This window comes from Lissotriton helveticus, chromosome 3_1 (assembly GCF_964261635.1).
Source record: "Lissotriton helveticus chromosome 3_1, aLisHel1.1, whole genome shotgun sequence".
NCBI classification, from domain to species: Eukaryota; Metazoa; Chordata; class Amphibia; order Caudata; family Salamandridae; genus Lissotriton; species Lissotriton helveticus.
This window is the reverse complement of record NC_136061.1, coordinates 1,481,779,115-1,481,788,628: the sequence shown is the minus strand read 5'-3', so window position 1 is coordinate 1,481,788,628 and position 9,514 is coordinate 1,481,779,115.

Below are 9,514 nucleotides of genomic sequence, written 5' to 3'. Positions count from 1 at the left end.
TCATCGTAACTGGGGAAGATCTGTGCCCTTAGGCCTCTGGGTATACGTCTTAATCTTGCATATTGCTTCAAAGTGGTGCCGTTCCACCACTTTGAGTTTTCTTGTTTTTTTAGTTTCTCTAGCCTTATGAATTTGTCCCTAAGACCTTCTTTCTTGGTGACACTAGGGGTTCCACTAGTTGTTGCTCTATGTGTGGACATACCCTTTGCGAGGTTGTCAAAGAGTTCCTCTGCAGCTTTATCTCTATTCATACTTAAAAGAAAGGGATGGGAGGTCTGAAAGGCCCCATATGCTAGTGCATTGCCTCTGCATTGGTGGAAGGGTTTCTAGAATATCCAACAGGTCATGGATATTTCAAAGTGGTATGAGGCGGGCTGTGAGACCGTGGGAGATCTATATCAGAACGGTATGTTCATGACCTTTCAGGAAGCTCAGGACTGGTTTCAAGTGCCACCGGGGCAATTTTTACAGTACGCCAAAATATCACACATTGTGCATGAGATATGGACAACATTTCTAGATGAACCGAAAGAGTCCTGTACATTGGTAACATTGCTAGATCCAGGTTCTCGTCAAGGGCTCATTTCAGGTATATACAAGACATTAAAAGAAGACCAGGAGTCTAATCTCAACATAATCACGGCGAGATGGGACAATGCCCTACCGGTCCCACTGATGGATGGCGAGTGGAAGAGAGCTCTGGCACAGGTAGCAGAGGCTACAAGTAAAGCGTGGTTCAAATGAATACAGTTTTATTACCTACACAGAACATACCTGATCCCACAGCGACAAGCGCGGTTCACCCCAGGGTGGTCTTCTGCGGGTCAGGATTGGGGACAAATGTTGACTGAAGTGTCCACAGTAACGAACAAGAGTGAGAATGACAGCACAAATAGTTCACCGAGCGCTGGGCCCACTTCATCATCAGCTAATGCAATGCCACCACACATGCCCTCTCACACTATGAACACATTAACCATAAACAAGTCACAAGTGCACCACCAGATTTCCTATATTAGAGGTACAGTAGTGCCTGCCTGTCACTGCCAAGGGGATTGGGGGAGGGGGTGGGTGGTTAGATAAGGGGGAATCTAGATTCCCTATTTTGGTTATCATTGTTACTATATTGTTTTTCACGATGCAGACCCGAATTTAACAAAAAATGTACTGCCTCTCAAAACAAAGGTAACTTGGCTCACAGTAGTGAGATCGAGCGGAAAAGTGGGAGGACATGCTAAAAGCTTTGGATGTGAAATGACTATAAATGCTGTAAATGGGCATGCATGTCCTTGTTATTGATAAGCTGGCAGCAGTGATTAATCAAAACAAGCTTTTTAAAAAAAAAAGTCTCACACTTGTCATTCATTGAGTGTAATGTTTATATGGCAGCCGGTCATGAAATGAAAAAAAATGAATAATACACTGACTGTGAAATCATGCAATAATATTCTTGGTGTGTTTCTTTATAAGTATTTATTATGAAACGCTAAGAAATTGTCCACCCGACAGAACCACTTGTAGTTTATTGTATTAACACCCAGGTTCTGAGGGACACAGGGCCACCCCATTACAGTTTGTGTATAATACGATGCAGGCACAGAGGCAAAGGGATTCCCTCATTTGCATGGGGCCACGCCCCCATGTAAATGAGGCAGCACCCTCTGGTGATAAGGATGGCCTCATAGGTGCACCGTTGCTACCTGTATTACAAAAAAAAAACACAAGCGCCTGCAGCCTTTTCTGTATTTTCAAAGTGGCGCAAAGTGGCCACACATGCCCATTGCAACCCCGGGGCACTTTCCCTAAAACAGCCCCAAATCTGATATTAATGAAACTAAACTTCACTGACATTTTTATAATGACCCTTTCACCTGGGTGGATAGCACAACATAACCAACGAGTTATCTCAGATTTCTTAAAATACCAGATCTGAAAGAACTCCATCTTTAAATACAGTGAAATAGACACAAGTAATTTTTACAACACACTTGGGGACCCTATTAAACATAGGGCAAACGTTATGTTATGTTATTAAAACTTCTATAGTGCACAGCTGCCCCAGCAAAGGGGCGTCCCGGCGCTTAGGACAGGCAGAAGAACATAACACTACAAAAACAACAGAAAGACCAGAGATCGAAAAAGCAAAATACTAAGGTGCAGGAGGGAAGAAGTAAGTTTTAATAGCCCTCCTGAAATCAAGCAAATCATCAAGAGCACGGATAGGGGGTGGAAGTGAATTCCAGAGTTTAGCAGCTAAAACACGAAAAGATCGCCCACCTGCTCTGGTATGTAACCTTTACAACGAAACTTTTACAACGACCTACCATTACAACGCAACTTTTACAACGCAAACTATTACAACGCATTGCTCTGGGGGGCGCTCTAGGATAGGGAATAGGTTAATTTACTATCCAATAACCTTCCCTACTATCCACGGGGACTGGAGTTGGAATAGTAAATTAAACTATTCACTATCCAGCACCCCAAAGCGCTATGCGTTGTAATGGTATGCGTGGTAAAAACCGCGTTGTAAAGGTAGGCGTTGTAAAAGTATGCGTTGTAACGTTGAGAGAGCGGAAATCAAGAAAAATAGAAGTGCACCATATTTACAAGCACGTTGTATTAGTTTAGTAAACATTATATAAGAGTGTCGAATCTATAGAGTGAAAATACATAAGAGTGTTTAATTGAAAATAGAATACTTATATCAAGTGTGAAGAACTAATGTAGATGTTTGTAGAGATGTTAGAATGATGTTGAAATCCCATGTTATGTGGCTGTTGTAGGGGAAAATGTAATTCTGCTAAACGTAGAAATGTGTAGGCCACATGGCAGTTCACATAGAGTACAAGATGCTGTTACACTCTTACACGATGATGGATTTTGATGTTGTTATAATTCAAGGTATTTTTGATCATAGAACTGAAATATATGTGTTATAGATGTTTCATATAATCATTGTGTGTAATAAGTTAGAATACTGTTTAAACTAAGAAATTAAAGGTTTGCAGAGTGCACAGGCCGTTCATGTAATTCTAATAGGCCTGAATAGACAAAGTCGTTTCTTTTGATCTGTATGTGCTCGTTAGAGAAAGGTCGTGCTAGGCACAATTTGTGGAGCTTGCTTGATGGTTTACGACTCAGAAGATACGGTGGAGGCCGGAATTTGAGGCCCACAGTACAAGTGTCTGTTTCCTGGGGGGTACCGTCTTGAAGGAGAGGAGCCTGAGAAGCAAGGTCAACGCTAACGATGGACCCAGAGGAGTATCAGCATGGAAAATGCCAGAACCAACACCACGTGAGGGGCGTCTCTAAAGGGTGTTTCTATTGTAAATGTGATTTTGTATTAGGGACAGCACCCCTGGGTGGAGTTAAGGCAGATGGTCTGAGGAACCTAAGAGAGCGGATGGGTAGGCAGATAGGTTAACTGCGAGACACCGATTTACAACGAAGATTAAGGGAAGTGAGTGATTTTCTTTGGAAGTCACCACTGCTGACACCTTTTTAGTTTAAAATCTTGCTAAATAGGGATGTCACTTAGTCTAGTGTAGGGACAGTCTAATCTGGATTTTCTTCCTTTCTGTAAATGACTCATAAGCTACAGCTTGTGTCTATTCTTGCAACTTTGATGATTTTTTTATTGGTTTTGGTAATATTCTTCTGCCGACTAAGAGCATTTAGAAAATGTATGTTTGTATTGATACCCGTATATCTTTTGAACCTTATATTGAGATGTTTGTATCTTCAGTTAAGTTTGGCTTTGTAATAAACTTTTAAACTTTTAAGCTTAAGTGGTTCTTTAGAGTGGACTAAGTCATTAACTGATTGACCTAGTAGTGGATTGCCTTTTACTCTATGACAGGTACCAACGGTTCAGTCGACCGGAGTTGGGATCTAGATCTATAACAATAGACCAGAAATCCCGCGTTAACAGTTGGTAGCAGAGTGAGGATGGTTACCTTCTTGAGGAAGGTGATCTAGACTAGGTTAAGTTTACCCCAAGGTCCCTAGAGATCGAGAGGTGGCCTGCCGAAGAGGGTGCTGACGGCGCGAGAGAAAAGCAGCAGAATCGGACGAGAGTGAGTATAACAAGGGTCATGCGTGGACAGATTGCGGTGTTTTGTGTTGTATCTGTATTGTAATGTCATGCGGAGTTGAATGCCTGTAGAGTGAATGAGAGAGGGTTGTGAGCGCGCGCAACCTGGCAGACTGGTAAACTGGTAACCTGGGAAACGGGGGGAATCGGTGAACTGGTGAAAATCTTACGTTCGGGGAAGAGCTTAAGTGGTCCGGGTGTATCGAACATCCAGAGTAGTTGTCGACCAGAGAAAAGGGGGTCATGAGGTACCATTGATCGCCCGCAGGACCGAGATAGGGGGAATGCAAGAGTGAGTGTGTGGGTAACGGACGCAGGTCGAAAGTTACCGTGTGCAAGTAACCTATCAGAGAAGGCGATTGTCTAGACCAAAGGAAAGACATTTCGTCAGTTAAGGTGACAATTACGGTTAGACTGTGGACGTACAGTCAAGGAAAAGTGATTGCTTGGTCGGAAGTAATCATTTTCCAGAGTATGAATGGGACGCATGCATGACCGGGAGACGAGCGGAGAAAGGAGGGAAACTGCTGCGAAAGGGGGACGAGTGACGTCAGCGAGAGCCGCGCTGTGATAGGCCGGTCGGTGTGAAGCCGCGCTGAGACGAGTGACGTCAGCGAGAGCCGCGCTGAGATAGGCCGGTTAGTGTAAAGCCGCGCTGTGATAGGGCGGTTGGTGTGACGTCAGCGAAGAGCCGCGCAGTGATAGGCCAGTTAGAGAAAACCGCGCTGAGATTGGTGGATTGTCATCAGGAAGTAAACGAACGCGGAGAAAATAGAAATTGTAAATTTTGAACATGAAGTGTTTTAAATGTTTGAGAGGGATTTTTAAGAGAAAAAGAAGAGAATCTTATTACGGGGAAGAGGCACCGCCGGAGGGTACACCAGCTCACTATATGGCAACGAATGTTGGGTTGCATACTATACTGTGGCTGGATGCTTGGAGTAAGATTACAGAGGGGAATGAGGAACTGACTTTTCCGAAATACGGAACGTTTAGACTAGAAGTGTTGCATCAACTGAAAGCAGTTATGTCCTCATTGAGACCTTTGCCTAGACCAACACAGTTTGAGGCCCTTAATGCATGGATTAGGGTGGCGCACGACAGGAGTCAGAACAGACGCCAAGAAAGGGTACGGCGATCAGTAAGGGCAGTGCAAGATGCCAAATGGGATGCGGAGGCTAAGAGATGGAGGGTACAGAAGATTGAAGTGGATAAGTTGTACCTAGTGAGAGAGGTTACAGGAGAAAAGAGACCAATAGAAGAAGATTATGAGAGCGAGTCGGAGGATAACCTAATAAATAGGTTATTGATAGATAGACCGCCTCCGGACAACAGGGAGATAGAAGGTACTGAACTCCCAAAGCGAGATAGGGTTGACATAGAAGAGAACAGGCCACTCCCTATAACGGATTGGGTACCTACCAAAGGTGAGGAGACACCTCAACATAGTCCTGTACAGAGAGTAGTCGGAAGGGTTGTGGTGCAGAAGATGCCAGCAACAGAGAGGGTTGAGTCTTATGGATTGCCAGATGCTCTTCAAGTACCCGTCACCATAGGTCCTATAGTGTCGGTTTATCACCCAGAGAAAGGGGGAGAGGAAGAACAGGTACGGCTAGACAGAGAAAGAGTTGAGATGGAAAGAAGGAATAACACGACAAATGCCTGGAGGAAATTGCCAGGACCGATAACGCGGAGCACCTCATTGGATTCAGCAGTGGATCCCGTAGTAGAACAGGGGGGTCAGAGAGGACCGATGGACCTGAGGGGACCACGGCCAAAATCCTATAAAGAGTTGAGGGCTGACTTGAGGGAATGGGATAGGTCCACAGAAGCACCGAGCAACAGGTCAAGAGCAGAAGCTGAATGGTAAAGTCGAGGCAACGGGACATTATCTCACTGCGGGGCTAGCGAAGGCAGTCAGGAGTGGTACGGTAAAAGTCAGGAGAATAGAGGAGTTACACGTCATATTGACGGTGGAAAAGTGCAGGAGAAAAAAGGCAGAAGTACGGAGTGTGGAGAGACGTCTCGTCTCATTCAAAGTGAGGGAGACCAAAGGACCCAAGAATACAGAGATAGGTTTAGGTGCACTCACCACGCGCCTAGTGATAACATACAGCACTGGAATCGTGAGAACACGGGGAACAGTGAAGGATCTTGCCATGCGTCGAGTGATCAGAGGTCACAGGCGAATTGTGAACACATGGGGAATAATGGAATGTCTTACCATGCACCTAGAGAAACCAGGCAGAATGGGAAATGTGGGACTATGGGAAATAGAGGGGTGTTTCACCATACACCCAGAGAGGATGGAACAGCATGGGACCTGGAGAGATGGGAGCATGGGAGGACTCCCCATAACTCGCCTGAGCCTAGACGTAAGACTCAGAGCTGTGATGGGAGAGATGTAAATAGACTCTCTAGAGATGGCATACTGAGAGCTGTAATAAAAGCCAAAAGACTCGATGTGACCAGCTTAAGATCTGATCTGGACGATATAATAGATGGTACATTGTCTTTAGAAAGGATCGACACGTACGAACAAGATGAGCTGCTGTTTATAGCAAAGGATATTACTCGGAAGGCAAGAGCAACTCATGAGAAACTGTCTGAACTGGCAGACAAGTATATGGTAGATTTGTCCAGAACCAAGGCATTACAGGGTAACCACAGGTTGCATTATTCCGATCAGGACTTAGATGAGAGGAGGACAACTGGATTAAAAACACACATAAGGGAGCTGATCACAGGAATAAGAGCATGGAGAGATCTGGACAAATGGGAAGAGAGGTGGTCGAAAAAGGGAACTGTTAGGCGGAGTGCGAATGTGATGTCTCCGGAGGGAAGGCTAATGCAGATGGAGGCATTCCCTTTGCGAGAAATAGCGAATGGGAATTATGTACACGTACCCTGGAGTAGGGGAGATTTGGCTGCATTTACAAGCTCATTTCCGAAGTTAAGGGAGAATCCTGTAGAGTGGTATAAGCAGGTAGAGAGGTTTGTCAAGATTTCAAAAGTATTGTGGATTGATTTGAACACCTTATTCAACATTGTGGTCCCAGGAGACTTGTGGATAGCATGCAAGGTTAGTGTCGAGTGGCCAACGGCAGAACCAGAAAGGGATACTCGTACTAATGGACCGTCAGAGAGTGTAATGGTAAAATATGAAAGGGTGATGACATGGCTGAAGGAGAAGGTGCCACCACAAGACATAGATTGGGTAAAAATAGACCGAACAAGACAGGAACCCAAGGAGACAGTTCATGAGTATTATGAACGATTGCTGAAAACGTTCAAACAATATAGTGGACTAGATGTAATGAATCCCAAGGATATAGGACAGTTTGTATCGAAGTTCGTTTTGGGGTTGAGACCCGATATTTGTTTGATGATTCAGCAACATTTAATTTGTTGGCAAAACAAACCATTGGATGAGATTTTGAGATACGCAAGGTATTGCAGTGATGAAATAGAGTCCAAAGCAAAGAAACTAAAGGAGAAACTGATGATGGTGCAGACGCAGTCAGCTGGAAAGGGAGGACAACAGCAACAGGGAACAGGGACAATGGGACGGAAATCAAACAGTCAGAATAAGGACAACGAGGAAAATCCGAGACCTAGAATAGACTTTGCTACATTGAAAAAAACGACAAAGTGCCACCAGTGTCACCAGGTGGGACATTGGAGACGCGAGTGTCCCTATAATGCTGAAAACGGAGAACTAGAAGTTCTAGAGGAGGAAGTACAGGAAGTTCCAGCCCAAAGGGTGACAGTGACAAAGGGCAAGGTGGCCAAATGGGGGACTTCGGCTCCTCGAGCTCAGTTCCCGCAGCCACCAAAGATTACGACAGGGGGAAAGGTCTATAGACAAATGCCTTTTTTCACAGGTGAAGAAGAGTGTTACTACGTTGATCCATTGACGGGACGACGTGTAAATAGAGAGGAGGACTGTACCCTCGGGGCAGTCTTAGAGGTGGATCAAAGAGGACCGTTTGTTGAGGCTGAGGTGGCAGGGTGTCCTACAACATTCTTGGTGGATACTGGAGCTACTCGATCAACTTTGAGATCGGCAGTGGTTCCAGATCTACCAATGTCGGGGGAAACGATTCAGGTGGTAGGAGTTGCAAATAGGAGAATGAATAGCCCTTTGACGGAACCAGTATCAGTGAAAATAGGAAACTACACCGATGAACATCAGTTTGTGGTATGTGATTCTAGTCCTGTGTGTCTGTTAGGAAGGGATTATTGTGCAAACTGAACTGCACAATATACTGCACACCTCAGGGAGTAGAGGTACAGACTACAGACGATGATGCTACCTTTAAAGTTGCAAATTCGAGAACATGCATAGAACTGTATCCTACCCTGACTGTGGAAGACCTTCCTTGGGACTTACGAGATGCAGTGTCATCAGAGGTATGGGATTTTACTGGAGAAGAGATAGGACTGATCAAAGGAGTAGAACCAGTGAAGATTATGGTAAAACCAAATTCTGAATATCCAAGAACGCCCCAATATAAATTGACCCCGGAGACGATTGCAGGAATAAAACCCGTAATCGACTCTATGATTCAACAGGGAATACTGAAGGAAATCGTGGGTAGTCCATGCAACTCCCCGATTATGGGTTTGCAGAAACCTAGTGGGAAATTTAGAATAGTGCAAGATCTTCGAAAGATTAACAACATAGTTGTTTCATGTTGTCCAGTGGTACCGAATCCATCAGTGAAATTGTTTCAGATACCATTCCAAGCTGAGTGGTTCACAGTGATAGATCTTTGTCAGGCTTTCTTTTCAATGACCATTAGATGAGGAGAGCCAGTACCTTTTTGCTTTTAAGCTGGAGAATCGTGTCCTAACATCGTGTCGTATCCCACAAGGGTATACAGAAAGCCCATCAATTTTCAACCAGCTATTGAAGAAAAATCTTGAAAGTCTAGTACTGCCACAGAACTCGGTTCTGGTCCAGTACATAGACGACCTACTTGTTGCGTCAGGAACGGAAGAGGCTTGTAAGATAGATACCATTGCCTTGTTGAACCATTTAGCTGAAAATGGGCATAAGGTATCTCCGAACAAATTGCAGTACTGTCTGACAGAAGTACAGTACTTGGGTCACAGGATAGAAAAAGGAAAGCGCAAAGTGTCACCAGACAGGATAGAGGCGATAATGAAGATGAACGCGCCTACAACACAGAGAGAAGTTAGGATGTTCCTAGGAATGGTTGGTTATTGTCGACAGTGGATAGCTAACTTTTCACTGAAAGCAAAACCTTTACAAAAACTGACGCACTAGGAGGTGAGTGATCCGGTACCATGGGACAAGGATTGTTTGATGGCATTTCTACAGCTGAGAGAGGACTTGTGTCGTGCTCCGGCTTTGGGGATGCCTGACTATGAAAAACCATTTTCACTTTTCTG